General features: G+C 40.0%; 1 protein-coding gene across 6 annotated transcripts in view; it reads left to right on the forward strand.

Moving 5' to 3' along the window:
* Positions 1–23,081, forward strand: part of TBXAS1 (thromboxane A synthase 1) — a 253,481-nt gene that overhangs the window by 123,123 nt on the left and 107,277 nt on the right. The window lies entirely within an intron of this gene.

The following is a 23,081-nucleotide window of genomic DNA, read 5'->3' on the forward strand; positions in this document are numbered from 1 at the left end:
TCTGCAACCAGACAGTCTGTTTGCAGACTGCTTGCTTCTTTTGGTACATGTGGTTCGTCTTGTGACTACCTGTATCATATTTAATAACCACTTGTACCAGTAACCTTCCATTCTGAATGTAAGAATCCCATTGTGCAAGCTTCTCAGGCTGAAGTTGTTGTGTGATAAGGGCCTTTCCCCCATTTTCTCTGTTTGAAGGAATCCTCACCTATTCCCTTCTTCCAACCCAAGGAAGGAACACTATTTCTTCCTATCTGTAACTTTGCCATGTTTTCTCATCTATATTTGATAGGAATAGAGTCTACCCACTACTCATAGCAGTAGCTGTTGCCCAAATAACACCTCCCTGAAAGTGGATGGCATTCCTTTGAGGGTACATTCAGATATTTGCTCTGCTTTTAATATTAGCAGCCTCATCATCTGAAAATATCTGTCTGTGCATTGTCACCCTTCTTATTTGGCAAATGTTTTCTTTCTCTCCAGATTTTTATGGTCACAGGTTTATCTTTTTCTTGTTGTGCATCCATCTGTCATGCTCTGTAACATTTGTGTTCTTGAAAATTCAGGTAGGTCAGGTCACTGTAACCAGTCTCTCTTTCCTTTCCTATTCATCAGGGATCTCCTAGGTATGGTTGTCTGTGTAGGTTGATATCTTGCCCTTATGACTTGACTGTCCCCTGAACTGTTTTTGCACAACATCCTGCTTTATGGATGAGGAAGTGAGACACAAGACTAAATGACGTCCCAACCACTAAGAAGAAAGCCTGTTGCAGATGGGAAAATTTAACTCCTACCCATCTCTAACAAAATTAACAGTTTCACCTCTGTGCACTGTTGCATTTGAATCCAGTTCAAATTAATTTGCTTCATCTTACATGCTTTTATCTGCTAGTTCCAGGGTCTTCTCACACAGCTGCAATCTTTGAGCATTGTTATTTCATGCTTTCCACTTTGTTCCCTTTCTTCCAGTCATTGCTTTTCACTTACTGAAGATAAGCAGCCTTCTCTTTACGGATCCTTCCACCTTTCACTTGAAGATCTTTTTTCCCTCTTGAATTTTGAGAAGGGAAGCTGCCTCTCCTCTATAATTCACAATCAGCTCTCTCAATGAAGTTTTTGGCTATCCTCTACACTAAGGATTCTATATAAAAATAAATAATGCTGGTTGGTATGCAATGAAGGCCAGTAGAATTTATTCAGATGCAGTTTTGGCTGTATGTGAATAATAATTGAAGGGTGGGAGCGAGAAAAGCATTCTCCAAGTAATAGAATTCTTTCTTCTCCTATTGACTGAATAAATGTCATTTGAAGACTTCTAATAGGGTTTCTTCTGGTTTATATACATATGTGTACACCTCTTTTTTTAATTACTCAAACCCTAACTTTAGGTGAGGGTTTATATTTGGTAGAGAGAATTCAAAATACAGAATAGATCCCCCTACTATATTTTAAACATCCCTTCCCCATATCATCTACTAATGAGTGGTGATAGAATTGGCATTGGAATTAGTGCTGTTCAGAAACCTAGGCTGGTACCTTTCAATCTAGACATACCACATACTTATTACTTCAACTCAAAGCCTGCTTTTTAATTTTATTTTATTTTTTTAATTTTTTGTAGCTTAGAAGTGTTAGTCTTTAAGGGTGAAAAGGATGGGTTTGAACAGGCCTTGGGAAAGTCCACCACATTTCTCTCCTTCTGCCCACCAGGGCATTTCCAAAACCAAGTTTTGTACTGTATCCCCCAGAGCTGAAATGTGAGTTATCTAACCCAGAATTCCAGAAAGAGGAATTATTCACCACACTGTAGCCATTAGAATAAGAATAAGAATAAGAATAAGAATAAACCAAACCAGGTTGGAAGAGACCTTCAAGATCATCGTGTCCAACCCATCAACCCACCCAAACAGCTAACCCATGGCACCAAGCACCCCATCAAGTCTCCTTCTGAACACCTTCAATGACGGCGACTCCACCACCTCCCCGGGCAACCCATTCCATAGCGCAATCACTCTTTCTGTATAGAACTTCTTCCTAACATCCAACCTGAACCTCCCCTGGCGCAGCCTGAGACTGTGTCCTCTTGTTCTGGTACTGGGTGCCTGGGAGAAGAGACCATCATCAGCCTGTCTACAACCTCCCTTCAGGTAGTTGTAGAGAGTGATAAGGTTGCTAAGCTGCTGGATGTGCAGGACTAATTCTAAAAGTTGAGTGTAGAAAAAGCTTATATTCCATGTTTGTTTTGCTACTTTTACTCTAATTTATACACATTTTAATTGAAAGAGGCAATGGAAATGGAACTTGTGAAGGGTTGTAAGCAGTGGAGCTACTTCATAAATAGAAGTGGACTCTGAGCTTTTATTAAAGCTGTCTATAATGTGATGTCATGCTTCTGAGTGCTTGTAAGAAGGATCACCTTCATCTGGGATTGTGCACATGTTGGCTGCTTGCTGGGAAGTCATCGGCAGACCTTCATGGATTCAGAGTGGTTTTAATTTGCTGAGAAGACTCTTTTGGAATCATTTTGGGTCCTGTCTCCACACTCAGAGAAACATAGACCACTTGTACGCTTCTCACACATTGAATCTATCTGCTAACTCATTACATAGTCAAAGTAGATTTTGCATGTGATCAGAAACCAAAATCCTCTTTACTTTATGCAATTATGTTTCTCTTTGACATTATGCATTTAATGACTTTACTATAAATATCTTTGGGTTATTGCTGTAAAAAGCCTTTTAGATTCATCCCTATCATCTGCTGTTTCAGAGTTAGTTACTAACCTGCAATTCTTGCAACAGAAGTGTATGGTGACCACAGGTCCAACTTGCATTAAGGTTCACTTCCTTTTAGAACAAGCAGCCAAATCTCACATGCAGAGTTATTCCCCTGTAGGCATGGGGTGTATTTATTTTTGCTGTATAATCACAGGCAATAATGACATTTGACTTTCCCACTTAATTTTGACTTGACTTAGGTGAGCATTGTAGTCTGCTTCAATGTACCTTCATACTTGAGGCGTATGAAGCCTTTTCCCTGTGTTTTTAATTATAGTCAAAGAAAAAAAAGGATGAAAATTAGCTTATAGACAGATGCCAAAAACATGGAATTGATTTCAATTTAGGTTAACCATAGAAACCTCAGCCAGCATTCTGTGCAGGGCTGTGCTGCAGGAAATGATATTTTTTTTCTTTTCTCACAACTATGGTAAGTCATCCCTTGAATAAAAGTTTTCTTTTAAGAGCACCAAGACCATTTTTAACTGCATTCCTGTGTTGAGTGAGATAGGTTTACGATGTTTGTTGCGTTCTGCCAGGCAGGATAATGATACATAATCTGTTTTCAAATTGTTTTTAATTTCTGCATTGAAAATTTGTTTTTTAATTAGTACTTGAGAATCATTAAAGTGTGCTTTTTAAAATGTAGGAGCAGAATGTTAAGATGGAGCAATGTGAAGAGAGGTATTACCTGCTACATAATGTAACCAAGTCAGAAGTTGTAGTTGATTAAAATGTGGATCAGTGAGCCCTAAGGCAATGTACTGGCTGGTCAAGGTTTGCCAGGCTGCTGGAGTCAATGCTCTGCCAGCATTCATGTGGCTATCACAAGTGGAAACTTGTAGCTGATCCAGAACAAATTGTTATATCTGCATGCCAACCAGCTGGAGGAGGGTGATTTTTTTGAATATTAAAATCTACACTAAATCCACTAGCTGTAAGGAAACATGACCATGTTCTCATTGGGACCTTTCCTGTTACAGTGGAAAAAGTAAGAACGGATTAATAACAAATGCTAATGAAGTAGTAAAAGTAAGAGAAATGTAGTGAGGGAGTTGATATAACATGGGAGTATAAATTCCTGGTATCCCTCCTGAAGGAAAAAGTGAGCTGCCTCAGTTTTATTTTCTTTTTGCTTGTCTATCCTTCCCCTTCCCCCTCTCTGAGTTCATCTGTGTAGGACAAGATTATTCTTTTCACATGTAGAATTTTCCTGTTACAATATGATATTTGGTTTATTTTTATTTTGTTAACTCTGTAAAGCTCAGTCCTACCTGTGCTATTAAACAAGTAAAATACAACCACCAAATAGGAAGGAGCATATTTTCTGTGTTTTGTTGAGCTGTGGTCCAGGACAGCTGCCATAACCCTGCATCAGCTGCTCTTTCTGGTCTCTTATCAGGGGACACAGTACTGGCAAGAGAAGTCTTGGTGTGTATTGCTCTGTTAAAGAATCTATCCAAATTTGATACAAGATTCTCCCTGGAGGTCCCTTCCAATCTCAACCATCCTGTGGTCTGTGAATTTTGGGGCCCTCAGCCAGCATGAATCAGACGACCATATGCATAGTGACCATACACATAGACAACCATAATGCATAGTGAGCATGCATTCCCAGAACAGCCTGGGATGCACAGCTGGTTTCAAACAGCTCAGAGCAGTGCCTCAGGATCTGACTCTGTGTATGTGTTCTTGGCCTTCTGCAAGTAAAAGGTCACTTGGGTATCTTCTGCAGCATCTCACTTGATGCATCTTGCCTTGGTTTTTAGAGTACAGGCCTAGCCTGTGCGAAGCAGCCCCACTGACGCGCTGGCATTCAGTAAACAGTGGTAACTCAGTTGTGCATCCAAACACATAGTCTGTTCTAGTTTAGGGACTGGGCTGTTTCTGTAGTCCTCTCTCACAAATATGTGTTTTGTTTTGAAAAATCAGCTCAAAAACACTGATTTTGAAATGTCATATAAAAACAGGGAATGATGAGTTGTGTACTGTTGTGAAAAGATGTGTCTACGTGCTGTCCTGAGCCTGTACCCTTTGTTGTTTGGTTTAGAAATGTTTTTATTTTTCCCTCCAAATTAAATGTCCTAGAAGTATTTCCAGTTGTGTCAATGCCATCATCATCAGCCTTCCATGTGAATTGCTTAGTTTATTTCCAAAATGTTGTTGCAAAGTGTGATGAACTCATTTTGTAAACAGATGATGAATGTGCTGCTTTGGAGGCTCACCTTTGATGAGCGCATGGTTTAGACCACTAGTGACACAGACTGTGACAGTAAGTCAATATTTGGAAAATTATTCAAACAAATGAGAAAAAAAAATCATAAAAAATATATTAAGAGGTCTTCATTTTCCCACCCTTTAAAATGACTGCTCAGGGGGATAGTTTTGTGCAATTGTGGTGTTCCAGAGTGTGCTACTCATCTGATTGAGATACTTAGTTTTAACAGCAAACAGGGTTTTGTGGTGGCAGAGGGAAGGAACATGCTTTAAATGTGTTCACTGACTCAGTCTTTTTAGATACCTCTTTTCATTATCCTTTTCCTTGCTCTTGTTTCATCTTGGGTTTTGTTGTGTTTGCATAGGACGTGGAAGATGACTAGCGTAACACTTACACCTCAAACGTCACAGGATTAGTTACACCTGCATGTGTTGATATTTGCATGTATTTATGGATGCATACAGATGCTCACATATTGATTTGGAGTCTTTCTGTGATCTGGGGAGATGATGAATCTCTAGTCCTCACTAGTGCTTTGTGTATATCAATTATGCCTTACGTTATTATGGAAGCTTCACAAAACCTGTCTTTCTGTACATACCATGGTGACATTTCAGTTGCTAAAGCAGCCAAGCCAGCACACCTGACGGCAGGCCATGCCTTGAACATTTAGGTCTTTGTGATGCATATCTGTGAAGTTGTTTCCTCCCTCCCTTCCTGACTTCATAGGACGAATTCAACCAAGCGTCAGTTCTGCCACATGTGCAACCAGGTTCAGTCTCACCAAGCTGAGAATATTTATAAGTTCTTCCAAAAATCATTCTGTGCCTTATGAGGGTAAGTGAAAAGGTGTCCAAGCAGTGAATTTATTGAGATTTACTTTTTTGCCTAGAAGTTTTCTACAGCTGCTAGCTCATAGTCATTCTGAAGTCTTGGCTGGTGCAGCGTCATTGTGGAAAGGGATTTACGCTAGCAGGGAATGTGTTTGACTGTATAGCAGTTAACTGTTTAATACTGCATTTTTTTGACTGCATATTTGTGGGTGCTGCTGTACAGCCATGTGAGCCCAGATGCCTGAGAGGTGTTCCAGTGCCAGTCTCTGCCAGGGAACCAAGAAAGAGCTCTTATCCTTCTTTTGACCTCATGGTTCTCACTGGGCTCTGCTGGAGCACAGCCTAGGAGCTCCTGAGCTTAACAACCATAATGATGTATCTGCTTTCCTTCCCCAGTGTGCCTCCATGCCATCTGGACACACTAGGATACCTTTCTAGCTTGGTCAGTGTGGATGTAACTACTTTTCCTTCTTTACCTGTTAAAATAGCTTTTTAAATATTTTTTTTTTAAAGAAAGCTTGCTGGTTAATGTATTTCTGAACAATTAAATCCAGTGTTGTTTGAATGTTTTAAAGTAGCAGTGCATATGCTTGCAACAGGCACTTTAAAATTAAAATAATAAATATCGAGAGGGTCATTTCTTTCAAACTATGTATGTCTTTTTAAGCATGTGCAGCAAATTTTCCCTTATTCCCCATATCCTGCAGCTAATAGCACAAAACTAATGTCAAGTGATCACTGGTATTCTGTAAAATTAATCAGACTTTGACTTTGGTTAGCCTTTAAGAAAACTTGACATATTAGTGGATGGTGTTCTGTGAACCACATGGTCCTCTGGATCCCAGTGAGATGAAGTCTGGTTTTGCAATTAGGGCTCTAGGTTGGGATTTAGGAGCTCTGAGCTCCGGTTTTGGCTTTGCTACAGAATTCCTGTGTTCACAAGGGCAAATCATTTAGGAAGTGCTTTGTCACCTTAACAAACATAAAGGAGTATGTTGGGAATTTCCAGCTGAACATTATCATTAGTGAATGATAGTGCTTCAGAACTGATGGCAAAGGTTGGGATTTGGTTTATCTGTTAGTTCAAATAGTTGTGGTGGGAGCATTTGTTAGTTTGTTCTTAAAAGAAGCTTTTGAAATGTAGAGGCAAAAGTTTTATTGAAAAGCATTTCCCCCACCCCAGTTCAAGGAATTTTCTATTTTTAAAAAGTAAATATTGTAAAGTATTTTAAAAGACCCTGGAGTAGTAAAGTTAATATCAGCAGAGTTAACTGAATCTATTTTGAAGATTGTTTTCACATAAGTTTGTAATTTTCATTTGTAATTCCAATTTAGAACAGGAAACAAAGTGACATCTCTGTCCTGCAAGATGAGTAAGGTCATTTGTACCTACTTTGAACACCTGTCATGTGCCTCTACTGACTATTGCTGCTAAGAATATGTTAGCATTTACCTACTTCTGTGCACATTCTTATGTCTCATTTATTTCAGTGGGCTGTGAGCATGTATTTACGTAAGTATTTTAATTAATGGTCTGTCCACATTGGGAATGTTCCTTTAAATAGGAACCTTTACTTTTCTGTACCTCACATGGTCTCGTCTCCCATATTTAATAAAGGTGAATTTCTGAAGGTTTAGGAAGGTACCAAGAACAACAGTTTGGAGTGACAAAGTGTAGCTTACAAGCAGGCAATTTAAAAACACTGGCTATAATTAAGTCCAATTAGTTTAAGGATAATCTGTTTGACTGACCTGGAAAAAGCCTCTGTTAAAGAGGTGAACCTCACCACTCATTTTATTGTCTTTGAGCAGTTGCCTAGATGGTTTGTTGTTTGAGGAAGGTTTGCTGTGTTGTGGCTGGAGGGGGGTCTCCTGCAAGAGGTCAGCATAAGCCCAGCAATGGTGGTCAGACCATAGTTGGACTTGGAGAAAGCCACACTTCATGTGAGGCTGCTATTTCAACTGGCTAACATATTGTTGTCCAGGTAGGTCATGTGAATTTGTTTGTTTAAGATTAATGAATCTCTAATTGAGTAAGCAAACACTAATATTTGTAACATATCCAGGCAAGATAACAAGTAAAACAGTCTGATCCCCCCTGTAGGAAGGGCTAGCGGTGATGGTGGGCAACAGATGGGTTGCACACAGATGGGATACAAGAATAAAAATTTTCTCTTTTCCAGACATTGGTTGCCTCTTTTTGGATGCTATAGGTCATAAACCTTGACAGGGCAAAAGCCATTTGATTGATCATAAGGAGGCTAGAAGGCTTAAAAACAAGTTTCCTCTTCTTTCACCCCCTGTTAAGACACGATACGACGGAGTCACTGGGTTGAGACCACAGCTGGTATTGAGTTGCGTAGTCGTCTTATGTTTGACTGGATTTATTATGAAGGGAACTGCTTTACAGCACGGATCTGAGTGTTTGAATCTGTCCCCGAGTCTTTCTCTGGTTTATTAATGGGCTGCAGTGCTGCCATCACCATGGTATCCTGTTACCTGTTCCCCTGTGAAGACTGTAAAACCGCATGTTGATGAAATTTACATTTTTATTCTCCACTCTCCATGCCTGTCCATATAAAACTGGTTTACAAAACCGTGAGGGAACACAAACACAAGGACAATCTGGTATCAAAGAATTACTAGGGCTGCTGCATTTTATTGTTCATTTTTAATGCTCTTTCTCTATGCTATTATACTGCAACCATCATAGGTTCAATACCTGCTCCTAGGTAGACACCAGAACAGCAGATGGATTAGGTACTTTGCAGCACTAATGATAGTGGCTGATAATGTGTGCAACTCTGATTGTTTGAGGCAGTTAAAAAGTACTGAATACAGCTGTACGTAATTACACTGCTTTTGAAACTAAACCAGCCTGTGAAATTTCTGTTCCTGGAAAATGGTCAAAATTAGTCAATAACAAAACCCAAACAAATATACAACAAAACCCTAAACCCTTTGCATGTACTTAGCTAATGGTATATTGTGACATCGTGTTTCTTACATGCAAGTCTTCCCTGTCAATTCTATTAAGACTTCAGAGGGGAGAATAATGCTGCATGATGAAACTACAAAAAGGTGGTTTTGCTGCAGGTGTAGGAAGATGCTGATTTGACAATACTCTATGTGTATGTACTTGTTTATGTCAGAAGGAGTTTGCGTAGCACTAAGTCTTAGTGTGTTGCGGGTATGTGAAAGGACATTCCCTCTTTCTACCCACTCCCTGTTTCTTTATGTGTTTCTTTGAGTTACTGTAAGATCACCTCTGGAGGTTGTCTTTTTTGGCTTGTTTATCCTCACCTTTTTTTCCTTTTCTTTTTCTTTCTTCTATAAGTCTGCAGAATTTCCTTTCTTAAACAAGTGAAGAAAACAAGATCAGAGGTTCACTAGGTTTTGCCTTCTCTCCTGTTTTTATCCTTTTGAAACTTGCCAATCACTTTTAAAGCCTACATTGGGCTTTTCTGCAGCACAGGAGATATCATTAAGGCTTTAAACTCACTAATGAGGGAAATGTACGCTGCTTGAAGGCTCCTGCAATATTAACTACATCCAATTATGTTAGGTAAATGTATAAGTATAGTCAAAACAGGATGAAAGCATATATTTCTATTCAGGCCAAAAGCAGTCTTCTGAGTCAATCTTTCATCAAACTTAACACTGGCTATTTATTTACTGGTTTGGCAGCACTTTTTTTTTTCCTATACTGCAATGCTGAAGACAAACAACACTTACAGACAAGAAAAGACTATCTATTCCCAGGGCTCTGCACCTTATTTAAAGAACAGGTTTTATTGCTGGTTAAAGGATGTGAAATCTTAAAGCTGATAAATATCTTTTCCTGTTTAAATAAAGTATTGCTTCCTTATCTAGTCCTGTCCTTAGCTGACTGTGTTAGGAGTAGCTGTGATAGTTGTGGAGTGTAGATGAGGTTCATGCTGGTCTGTGCAGGTTCTGGCCTTTGATTTATGTTGATTTGGGTTTGGATTTTCATAGGGGGAGTTCAGCTTATCGTACATCTTTTGGTATATGCTGAAGGGATAATTTTTCTGAAGCTTACTCTGTCTAATAGCATGGGTTTTCGATAGTCTCTCATTTGAGATTTCTGAAACTGTTGGCAGTAGCAGATTGGTTGTTTTGTTTAGTTGTCTCCTTTTTCTCCCTTGACATAGAGTAGAATGTCACATCCTTTGATTCCTGCCATTTCTAGTCTGCTCTTGTAGGAGATGAGTAATTAGTTTGTCACTTGTTACAGAACTGATATAGGCTCAGATCACAACACTCAAGTTGGTCTCTTTGTATATACTTGAGCAATCAGAGTTCAGACTCAGTACTTTCCTTTGTTTTCAAGTTTACATCCACATTTGGAGATAACTCACCTACTCATGAACAAAAAGTTCTTTTGAAGCATCTGATGTCAGAGGATCCCATTCAGGTCTATGTAAGTGATGTTTCACAGCGCAGGAAAGTTATTTATGTATACCTACTCAGAAGCCTAGAAGGCAACACTGAGCATTGGAGAAGATGTGACGTGGTAATATATGATGGTTTGTGTAGCCTAGCTGAGTGTCCTCTTTCAAAGATGGCCAGCAGCAGAAGTCAAAAAACTAGCATAATAGCAAGATGGACAGTGAAGTAATCTTCCTTCTGGCATATCTGCAGCAACCACTGGCATATCTGCAGCAACCAGTGTTGTGATCAGTTCCAGTGCCAGAAGATTTTTCCTTAGCCTTTTTAATTTTTTTAAAATACATGATAATATTCTTACCTAGAACAATGCTGACAACCCTTTGTCTTAGCTGGAATTACCATTCCCACAGCAAGGGCTACAAAAAGGATCATACAAGCATTCCTCATCTGGTTCAGCTCAGAAGCTAATCCATCTTAGTTTATGTATCAGTGTGGACCTTTTAAAAACTATACAGGCTGACTTGGCACTGAAGCAGATGATGAGTGCTGACAAAGTGTCTCTACCAGCTCATTTTAATGGTGGTAGTCTCCAAAAGGGGGGGGGGGGGGGGGGGTGACAAAGCTGATGGGATAGTAGTACCTTAAATTGATGCAGTTGTTTTAGTAGTGGTTCTCTGACCAAAGTCTGGAAAGTTCTCTTCTGATATTTGCAAAATGACCTAGCAATTAACTCCAGTAGATTTCTTTAAGCAAAAAAGAATAATTTTTTTTTTTTTTGGTGGTTTTGCACTATGTGAGGTTTGTTCTGCAAAGGTAAAACCTCCCTGGGAAAGAATGTTTAAAGATGATGCGATGCGCTCCTTACCACTGGCGGTGTGTGTTATAGCTATAAATCTTATGGATCATAAGTGAAAAATGAGTCAACGGGTCTTATTTTAGTCTCTAGTGAAAATTCTTCTTTGTTTATATAGCAACCACATATCTTGGCACCATTTCTTGTAAATAGTTGATAGCAAATAGCTGGCTACTCAGAGCCTTAGGAAGGGAACACACTGTAGTGTCTTGCAGGTGCTGGGAAAGCAGTGCTGTGCACACCATGCTCCTGACCATAGCTGTAAAGGCTTTTCATCAGTGTTAGATTCACTACACTCAAAAGAAAAAGGAAAGAGGAAAAGGGAATTACACTGTAAGTCTTTACACTGCATGGCTTGCTCCCACCTCTCCAGTATAACAAGTGCTCACTGCTTTGAGTACACCTGGCCACTGCTCATTTTCATGTTGATTTACCTGTTTCTGAAGTCTCAGCGATGGCTGGAGGAGGCTCCATTTAGCCCCACAGACACTCACGCAGGAACAGGTAAATACAGGGATCAGGAAACAGTTATCCTGCAGCAAAAGAAAAGGGGTTTTGGTCTTTGTTAATTATTTACTCTTGCCAGTCTCCTCTTGCTGATGTTAAGCAATAGAAACCAAAACAACTAAATCCTTTCCCCAAATAATGTCCCTTTCTTTGTCTTTTCCTTTCACACTGACTCTTGCAGAAAAGGGTTTGGGGAAATGAGCAGTGAAAACAAGAACTATCTTGCACCATTCTTCTCTGCTAGATTAATTGTAGGTTGGAGATACACAGGATATTTTTTTTTCCCTTTGCAAGGCAATTGCAAAGGACAGTTTCCCAATTTCCTTTTCCATTTTCAGTATGCGCATTTAGATGAAGCTAAAACTGCACTCTTGCACTTTTTATGCAGCCTTCCTAAAATAATTCTGAATAATTTAACAATAGCTTAGAAACATTCCAGTTTAACCAGTCATTGACCTTCAGTCACATTTTAATGTAGTCAGAACTCTACTGGTATTTCAGCAGTTCCAAAGAGGCTCCATTGTAGCGGAGGCAATGGTGATCTCTATAATTAAAGTTGCCCAATGCCTTCCATTACAATGCTTGCCTCTCAGTGGATTATCAAACTTCAACTGCTTCACTCAATATTTTCCAGTTAGAATTTTTCAGTGAAAATGGTCTCACTATTTCAGAGCAGCAGCCTAGGGAAGAATTAGGATTATTTATCCATTACAGGGTAAAATAAGCCCAGAGGTTTTTTACTTTGGCTTTGTTCCCTCTAGTGTAAGGGCTGAATATAAAAACCATTCTGAAAATCTGACCAAACTGCTTAAGTTTATAAGACCCTGAAGAATCTCAGTAAACACAGACTCAACAGAAATTATTAAAGAACAAGGAAACTCACTTGCTAGTATTACTCTCTGTTGACAGGGCTCTATAAACCACTAACTTCTTCTCCATATTGTCACGTGAGCTGTCTGTCTAAAGGTTGAGAATCCTGCATTTGTAACTGATTCATTTCATATGAAAGATTTTTTCATTTATAATTCTAAAAACTCCTTTCCTTTAGAAATGTTATGTTTGCAAAATCAAATAGACATCCCATGGGACAAATGGTGTTTGGACCCATTTCTAGCTTATCCTTTAGGACACAAAGACTACATTCTAGTCTTAAGATTTTCAGACCTTTTAATACTTCATTTTGTTCTCAATTTCCTTCTAATATAATTGTAATTGTCTGCAGTAGAAATAGAAGTCATGCTATAACACCAGCATCAAGAATTAAAGAGTATGTACCTTACATGACCCGTATTGTATTCTGAGATTTCATTGATTTCATTAGGAAATATGTGGAAGATAGAAGTTTCATGTTGTGGCTGACTTTGAAGAATTAAAAGCCAAAATAAATAAATAAATAACGTTTTTAAAAGTAGATTATAATATTTTGGCTTAGTTATAGTTTCTAATATAAAGTCAAAGCTGTTTCAATTTACAAAGTAAAGTGATTTTGTTCCAAACCCATATATACTGAATTTCTCCCCCTCCCCCCCCCACTTTTCTCTGTATTTTCTTCCAGAGAGCCTGGAAAAACAAATTGATTTTGCAGTATTTCCAGTTTCTCTCCACCATGCAGCTTTTTTATATAAGTTTCTATAACTATCTCTGCTTTTATTTTGTTTAATGTTTGATTTGAGGTTTTGAAGGGAACTTCCCTCTCCAAAATTGGTGTTTCACCATGTCAGGTGAGATGTTCTCTGGGTGCCCTTGCTGCTGGATGGTGCAGCCTTGGATTTTCCTTACTCAGTGGTCAACTGACCACTTGGTGGTCAGCTCTCATTTCCTCACTTTTGTTCGTGGTAGCTTTCATATTATAATGGTAGCACACAGTCAGTTTTAATTGTGAGAACTTAAGGTGGTCCCGCGGTTAAGATGTATTCTAGGTAAAAATGTCAGCAGAATTTTAGAGATGTTGCAAAGGGTAATTTGTTTCAATTTCAAGATCCCTTTTATTTTTCAACATATCTCAGATGTGGGAGAAGCAGCTGTGCAGATGTAAAATGAGTTCTTGTGATGTGGGAGTGTGTGTTGCACTGGCCAGTACCAATGGCTGAAAACTACAATCCCTTCCTTTCCCCTCTCCCACTCACCAGTAAAGATGAGCTTGAGGCTGGAGATACTTGCAAAAATTCTAGGTGCATGCTGAGGATGGGTGCAGCCTGGCAATTTCATTGATGCATAATCTTCTAGAGGGTGAGGCCTCTTCTCCATCAAGTGAGATATCCCAGCAGGCAGGACTGTGGCAACCTCTGCTTGAGTTCCCCATGGCTTTTCTTCGTGTGCCTGGCTGTTGTGGGCTTAATAATCAGTGAAAGGCTGCATGTGTTGCAGTCTCAAAGTTGGTACATGCATCTTCCTGGGGCACTCTATAAAAGTGAATCCCAACCCCAAATACTACTCTGTCCTAGTGTGCAGTTGCTGATCTACCAGCTTGTCTACTTCTGGAATGCTAGCACTAGCCTTCTGGCAACACAAGTGGGGGGAATTCAGTGTCTGACCCATCCACACAATTACAGCACAATAATATTGAAGCAATGGGGTGGCGAAACAGGCCCTGTTTTGCAAGAAAGGGATCAGTGAGCTCTGGAGCATGGCCTCCAATCTGTGGGATTTGGGGTTATTTTAAAATGTTATCTTATTCCAGAACTCTTAAGATGACAAGATACGGTGATGTGCATTATGCTTCATAATCTGCACTGCTTGCTATTACAAGCCTAATATGTCTGAGAATGCAAAAGTAGCTGATACTGCTAATTTGTTCTGAATGAGGTACTTGTTGATACTCAGAGGAGCATTTTAGCTGTTCTCCTTGAAGAAATCAAGCAAGAGTGATGTGAGGAACAGTCTGGTTACAGGTTGTTTGAGAAGTGAGACTGTTTTACTGAAATTGCAAGCTCCAGGGAGCTCATGCTAAGTCCTTTAGCATTATCTGTATGCAATAAGGCTTTATTGTTGTTGAAATTTTCTTATGACAAACAATTCTCGATGTGCTGAAATTAATTTGTGAAAGCCAAATGAACAAATGCTGTTTCATATAAGCGTCTTTTGACATGCTTTAATAAATTAGGATTATAGTTTTTACTTGATTGAAGCCAGACAAATAACCCAAATATGAAATCTTGGAAGATAAAATCTTGAAAGTGTGCTATGAAACTACTTACAAAGTGTTATAGCCTAGCTCTTCTTGAGGGACAAATAAATAAGGAATGAAACCAGCTACTAGTATCAGGAAAATGCATTAATGTTTGACAGATAGATGCACAAAGTTTGGGGTTTTTCCCCCCCCTGTTGTCTAAATGTACATTTAATGTAATTAGAAAGAATTATGAAGTAACAGGCAGGGAATCTGAATTCTTCAGTTAAGCAGCTATTGCAAATAGGATTTGTTGACAGCTGCCATTACAACTGACCTGGAGTTTTCTTTCAGAACAACTTTTCAAAGGAAAGCTAATGTAAAAATAGGCATATTTGGCTAGGGAGCTCTCTGTCTCTGACTAATAGCAGATGGTTAGAGAAAGTGCAGAACAACAGGGTGAGTGCAGCATAATATTTCCTATGGAATAACCCCCTAACAGCTGACTCTCTGTGGCTGACTTCCTGAGCTGGAGGTGCATCCATGTTTTTAAATGTTAGTAACTATTTTTTGTCAATAGTTTTAATTTAAACAACATCTTGGACCCATTTGTATTTTTGAAAACCATGAGGAGTCATAGAGTCAACCAGGTTGGAAAAGACCTCAGAGATCAACAAGTCCAACCTATTACCTAATACCTAACATCTCATGACTAACTAAACCATGTCTTCAAGTGCCACATCCAATCCTTTGTTGAGCACCTCCATGGATGGGGACTCCACCACCTCCCTGGGCAGCCCATTCCAATGGCCAATCTCTCCTTCTGAGAAGAATTTCCTCCCAACATCCAGCCTAAACTGCAAAATTGGTTTAGGATCATAGAAACATAGAATTGTTGGGATTGGAGGGGACCTGAAGGATCATCAAGTTCCAACCTCCCTGCCATGGACAGGGACACCTCACACTAGATCAGGAACAGCTGATCAGGTTGCCTAGAGCCACATCCAGCCTGGCCTTAAAAACTCCCAGGAATGAGGCTTCTACCACCTCTCAGGGCAACCTGTTCCAGTGTCTCACCACCTTCACAGTGAAGAACTTCTTCCTAACATCCAATCTGAAATCTATCAATTTCTATTTTCTTTTCCATTCGCCCAGTCCCATCATTTTCCTGACACCGTAATACTCCCTCACTTGCCCCATTTCCCCCCTTTTGCCCCTCAAATCCCAGAGCACCTGGGCTCTGTTGGAGTCTCCTCCCACTCCAGGTGTGGTCACTTTGCCCTCCCTGCCCACTCCCCTTTAAATCTCCCCCAGGAAAGGCAGAAGCCCTAAGCTGAGCCCATCTGGGCTGAGGGATCCTCCTCTCATCACTGGTGAGTGCCCATGGTGCACACTGGGTGATGGTGGTGGTGACAACAAAGGCCGGGGGGCCTGGTGGCCCCCCGGCTAGGTAGGAAGAGAATTAACAACCCCTCCAGTATCATCTTTGTCTTCACAAGCAAACTTTAATTCACCTTGTTTGATGTTGTTTTCAAATTCTCATTTTGGTGTTGGGGAAAAGAGGTGGAATGTTTTTTCCTTGAGGTATTTTGCATGTATTGGAGATCATTGCTCTGAAGTACTGATTCCAAATCTTTTGTTTCACATTAGACAAATTGCTGTTTGAGGTATGCTTTGTAAACCTTGTTGTTGTCATGCAGGAATAGGATATTAAGCAACAACTTTATGTGCCTTGTGGGAAACTGGAAGACTGATAGAAACCCTCTGAAGATGATTTTGCTTGGGACAGAGTTTACCACTTATTTCTTTAGTGGTTCTCAGTGTTGGAGATTTTAAGCTGAACTGGCCTGTTAATAGTTTTATTTCTATATTACACCATGTGAGTGGAAGAGGTCAACCCAAAACTGTCAATAAAATATTAAATACATGGGAAAAGTGACATTTTTTTGCATCTACCCACCTCTGAATGAAGTTTTGCTTACGAGTAATATTTTTAAACTGAGTCATTGGTAAGTCTCTATCTGCTTCACCAGGATTGCTTGCCTCTACTAGCAATCAGAAAGTGTTAAGCATTTAACCTTCATTTGAGGAATTTAATTTGAAAATACAAATTAAAAGCCCTTGCTCAGCCATGTCTAATGCTTGGAATTGCCCTGAGTTCTTTGCAAGTGGTGATTTCAACATGTAGTCTCAGGCAGCTGCATTTTTTTTGTCTTCTAAGCACAGTCAGAAGAACTTTGTTGCCAAAATGCTTAGCAGTTTTGAGACCTAGTTCATGTCCAACCTAGAAGACCTATGTATATTTTTCAGCAGTAGATGGTACCTTTCAAACTGGTTGGTTATTCAAGCTCTGAAGAAAATGTTTGGGTCACAAGAGCAGGTGGTGGAACTGTGCCTTTTCAAAACAGTCCCCAGTGATATGGGGGCTTCTGCCCAGACAAAAACAGAACGGCTTTCATGCATCCAAGGTGCTCATATTGCTCTGGGAAGTGCCTTACCCTAGCAATCTATAGGCGATTCCTGGGGAAGATGCACTGGCCACATTATGTATAGAAGTTACTCCACATTCCACATGGTCCTTGACATTTGAGATATAGAAGGTGCAGCCTTAGAGGACAGTGACCTGGATCAGAGATGCCAACATTTCAGATACTACTGTAAAACATTACTTATGTCTCTTCACCTAGTGATAGTATTATATAAGTGGACCTTTGAGAAGAGCTAGGACTGAAGCCTTTATCACAGGGGGAGTGAATGCTAGGTGTAGATAATGGTTGGACTCAACAATCTTAAAGGTCTTTTCCAACCAAAACATTTCCATGATTCTAAGCCCATTCTCAGTTCACTCCTAAGTATTCCCTGGAAAGGAGAGAGGGTTTAGGACTGTCCCTCCATGCACATTCCCCTAGCTTGTACTCCTTCTTGGGTAGTTTTTTTGTTTCTTTGTTTGTTTTTTTCTCATTTCCTGGCTTTTCTTCCCATCCTTATCCACATGAAGGAATTGCAGCTTTTTTTCCCCCTATGTATGAGATTGATTCACTCAGTGTTACAACCATGGCTTCTTTCACTTACCAGTTGAAACAAAGGGACTAATCCCTGATCACAGCTGTGGCGGCCTCTCTTCTGGATTGCATTTTGTTATGATGTCCAGGAGAAGGGAGGTGCTGATGCCCTAGAGAGGTGTGGGACTCTTCCTGCATTGCTGTCACAGCAGTTTGGACAACTCTGCTCAGCTCTGGTGAATTATGCTCTGAGGTAACTAACTGCATACTCAAGGCATTTGGATCATGACAGGGGTCAGCAGCCTATAGGACACACAATGGTAATATGGGTAGTACTTCAAATCTGTCTTGGTATTCTCCAAAATCTCCGAGGGTGCTGCAGAGATGTCTCAGAGTGAGCAGCTCATGGAATATGACATTCCTGTGTAACAAAGATCTAGCACAAGTTCTTACGGCTCTTGCCTATCGTTCCTATGTGCACCAATGACTGAAAGCACGGGAATGCAGCTATAGCAAAAGTTATGGGGGACTGCTTTTCTCCAAACTCTCTTTACAATCCATAAAAGGCACCTTCTGGTCCTCAGCCTTTCCTCTAGGAAAAGTGTGCATAACCAGCCAGACTTTTAATAGTCTTATAACTTTATCCAACATTAAAAAGTCCAGTTACGTCAGCTGGAAAGTAGATTTAAACATTGTGTTGAAAAACTGCTTCTTGGCACAGTAGAAACTGCATATAGAGCACAGGTTCTCCAGAACAACATGAATTTGCTTAAAATAAAAAAATGCCCAATTAATTAATTAACAGTGAATACATTTTTTCCTTGGTTTGATTGTTTTGACCCCAATTACGCAAACTGATGAAGGAGTGGCCTTAGTCTTGACCTTTTTTACACCCCCAAGTTCAGTGCTGTGTGACTCACGTTAGTCTAGGTCAGACTGCAGGAGGCTGTATGTGTTTACTTTAGCATTTATGAAAGGCTGTATTTACCTCATTGCAATGACTCGCTTTGGTTTCTATTGACCAAACCATGACTTAAGAGAATGTTTGCAAAGGCAAGAACAGATGTTTCCAGGCTGCTTGCTCCAGAAGAGAAAAAAGAAGTCAGTGTTTACTTGTAAGCTGGTACTGGCCGTGCCACTTTCTAAGGAATAACAGTGAGTGGTAGCCATAAGTCAGTTGGTGAAGGTCCTGACTTGACAACAAAAGAATGGACTTGGAGAAGCCATTTTGTGTAGTCTGCTTTCCACTCTACAGTATAGATCAATTGCTATAATCACTGAAACCAATGCAACCTTGTTACACTCTTCTGAAGTATCTTAATGACCAAGGGGAACCTAAAAGCTTAATGAAATACATAACTTAAGGATAATTTCCTCTCTTCCCCCCATGCATGTTGGTTTCAAATTAAGCTAAAAACTCTTACTAGATACTTTTACAAAATTACAAAGCAATGTAAGCTTTTTGGAGTTAGTCTGGTGATTTTCTTTTTCCCTATTGCAGCCATCAGAACTGCTCCTAAATCATCAATAATAAAATCAAACTTGTTTAAAATCAACTTTTATAGAAGGGACAAAGTGTGATAGACTGTCATCAGGGTTAATTATGGTCTGGGAGGATTTGTGAGTATCTCTGCACACAGTTTTAGTGGGCAAGGAAGGAGTGACTTCAGTCACCTGGGAGCAGCAGTGTGGGCTATGCAGCATCTGAAGATTTGGATATGGTGTTTTGGAAAAAGTAATGAAAACTGAGCCTACTTTGTGAGTGTCAACACTGATGTGTAGTGATCAATTCTGGTGTTGCATGGCTGGGAGGTCCCTTGCAGGCAGAGCAGAGGGGTGGGAGGTGCCCAGTGGTCTCCCACACTGGGGCTTGCCACTTGGTAGGCAATGCCAAACTTTTGTCCTCCATGAGGGCTGTGACCTTGGGGTAAGGAGTGGAGTCTTGCTCCAATATGATGATTTGTGAAGAGAAAAATGATAGACCTTTTGAAGTGATGTGACTGTAGTGTCTGCATAAGCAAGAACCTGCTCAATGGGAGTGATAATGAATGACAGGGTAAATGAATTAATATAAATTAACTGTGTTGTGTTTTTCAAAACACTCCACACAGTGCTGTCCTAGTTCAACCAGAAGACACTACACAATTCTTTGGATGTCTTGAGTGCAGAGAGAGCTGGGCATGACTTTTCCTCATACAAAATGCCAAGGAAGCTTGGAGGAATGCACTGTATCAGTTTACCAACAGGGAATTTTAAAAAATAGTATTTGGAAGCATCATCTGCCTTTCCACATTCGTGATCCACTTACTGCAGGCTTTGTAAGATCTACTCCTAGAGGGTGGGTTGGTGGGGTTTTTTTGGTTACTTTTGTTAATAGGAAATGTAACATTGATCTGTGTGTGTCATGCTGCTGGCTGGCTGAAATACCATCATGAGCAGTTCATGGGCTTACTGGTTCCACCTGCTGGTTGAACTGGTGGTGATGACATGTCTGTCAAGTGGGGTTGAGCAAGTAATCTTAAGGAAGGATGTTATGGATAATTACTGTCGGAGGTATGTCTATGTCTTCGTGCTGCAAGCTTTCTCTGTGTGTTTTTTTTCCCCCATTAAATTTCACTTCATTACATTCAATTTAAAATGCAATTTCTTAATCACCAATGCATTTTTAGCCAGAGAAGGATAGCAACCCTCTTTAAAAATACGATGAAAAATTAACCCACTGAGGTGCAAGTGCAGCTGCCTGTTCATAACTCAGAGAGCCTGGACCCGTTCACCCTAGGGCTGTCACAGACGCTGCATGGCATGCACGAGAGCTGGACAACCCCTTGCATTTGGAACATACACCAAAAATTTCCCCAAAGAGGGAATAGGGTAAAGAAAGGGGAAACCCAGAGCTAGACTTAACCCTGGATACTGCAATGTCCCAGCATGCATAAGAAAGGCTGGAGATGAGAGGAACAAGTGGCTCTCATTAGCATGGGTTGTAGGGTTGAGACTAGGGCTAGAGTTCAGGAGGGCATGGACATGGGATTCCTGCAAAGCCTGCAGGGCTAGAAGAAAGCCAAAGACTTACCTGATGGTAAATGGTGTTTGCTAGGTATGACTAATCTTGGAATTAGTGTTGAAGGTACCATTAGGATTTTGGATTTTGGGTGTTGTAGAGCTTAGTTCATTGTTGCAATCTCACCAGGTTTTCAGTGCTGAGGGTTGGCTTCAACAGAAGTAAATTTTTTTTGATAGGTTTTGTTAGCACTAGGCTATGATTAAGTCTAAGTCAACAAAGCTTCTGAGATCCTGTTTTAGACAGTTTCATTTCTTGCTGTGTTGTCAAAGCATGTGGAGTAGATTAGCAGCTGGTTCTGTGGGAAATGAACGGTTTATATTGCAGGTTTCTGATCTAGTAGGTTTCTAAAGGTCTTTAGCCTTTCAGGTTATTTGCAGATTCACCTATTCAGGATATTTTAAAAATAAGTAGCTGCATAAAGTTTCTTCTTCTGGCTGCAAACCTTCACCCTTCCCTTTTTATTCATTTTCAGCAATGAAAGAAGAGAAGGTTTCTGAAGGAACGCTGAAGTGCTGCTACCCTTCCTTCTGCTCCAGGCAGTCATTGCTGGCTGCAAGCAGTTCACTCTAGCCTACTAGTGACAAACTCAGAAAAGGGGCAAATGATTTATGAATCAGACAAGGCTATAGCTACACTGCAGAATAAAACAGGGACCAGATATTAGTGCATGGGTAGGTCTTACAGATGTCCTTATTGATATGCTTCTTTACATGGTTTTTGTCCTATATTGATTAGTGGTCGCCCAGGCATGATCAGGGTACAGTTCAGGAGGTGAATGTCCACCATGTCCGTAAGCAGTTTGGATATGGCCATTCTCTTTGGGAAAGTGATTTAATGTCTGGGACAGGAGGTGTTCTTTACCGCTTGGCCTCAGAGCCAGAGCAGAGTTGCTTGCCTGAATTATTTAGTAATACACAGCAAGCCAAATTAACTCAGGGACAAACAAGCCAATAACCGGGTCTGAAGGGTCAGCCTAAGGAACAGCTTAATGGGGAGGAAATTCTTGCATCAGCTGCAAAGATACTGCTCATCTGCAAACATTATTTTGTTTTCTGTTTTAAAATGACTGGTGGTGTAAAGGATTTGTTTGGAAGCAAATCCCTCCAATTTTCTTTGTTGTTTCTGATGACACGTCTGTGATTGTGGGAACTCAGCAGCACTTGCAGGTATGCTGCAGCACATTACCATGCTGCCAGTAGTTTTCATGCGGCATTACTGTACCACATTCAGAAATGGTTGATTACACAGGAGAAGGATGCACAGAGCTATTGTTGAGTATTTAGATAATGCTAGATGGAATATGTGTCTGATTGCATGTGACTTAAAAGCAACCTCCTTCTCCTCCTAAAAATCAAAATTCCACCTCTGAAAATATTACATCTGGCTCCCATGGTAATTTTTTTTAGTGATTTTCATAAGCTCAAGGATTCTCAGATGCAGCTAGTACTTTGTCCATTCGGAGAGAGGTGACACTTCATCTTTCACTAAGGATACTTCAGGCTCATTCTCATACCAAATCCATTTTCATTCCTTCTATATGAACCTGTAGCATAGGTTATGCAATTAGGAGGAAAGTGTTTGCAGAAACGATAAGGGAAACCTGATAAATGAAATCTGCTCTACACAGTCACTCAGACTGATGCTATTCCAATAAACACAAACATGTTTTGTGTACCCGGTTTAAAGAGACAGAGTAAAATAATTTATGGCCAAAATTCTTTCGTTCCTTACAGCTTTTATATGTGTGTAACACTATACACACCAAAAATATGTTAAGGGAGTATTACTGACATAGAGTGCTAAAAAGGCAATGCTATGGATAGTGGTGTAGTTGCAACATTATAGTTAACAGGCTTTTTGTTCACTGACTGAGCTCCTTTCTGAGAATGTGCTGTATGCAATCTTTACACAATTAGGAACATTTTTTTACTGTGAAAGTTTGGCTTTAGGAAGGGGTTTTACTTACAAGGCAAATGCAGTCAGATTTATGTCACACCTTTTGTTATCTGAGTGGAGCCAAGTCTTCCAGGGAAGATTTAGCTTATAGAATCCACAGATTGAGCAACCTTCAGTTTAGAAGTGGATGCAAAATACTTTTCCAAGTGTTGTCCTATTATGTTTGGTTTTTTGTTTCGCCTTGTGCATTATTGAAAGCTCACTTGGAAGACAGCATGGATAATTTCCTTGTGGGAATTATCCTGCTCTTTCACTGTATATTCTGAGTGTGTCAGAAATGTTAATGTATCATTAGCAGTCCTGAGGAGGTGATGTGATATTTCCACTTTATAAATCAGAAGTGAAGGCTGGT

This window comes from Melanerpes formicivorus, unplaced genomic scaffold, assembly GCF_026170545.1.
Source record: "Melanerpes formicivorus ecotype bairdi unplaced genomic scaffold, bMelFor1.0.p_v2 SCAF_8, whole genome shotgun sequence".
NCBI classification, from domain to species: Eukaryota; Metazoa; Chordata; class Aves; order Piciformes; family Picidae; genus Melanerpes; species Melanerpes formicivorus.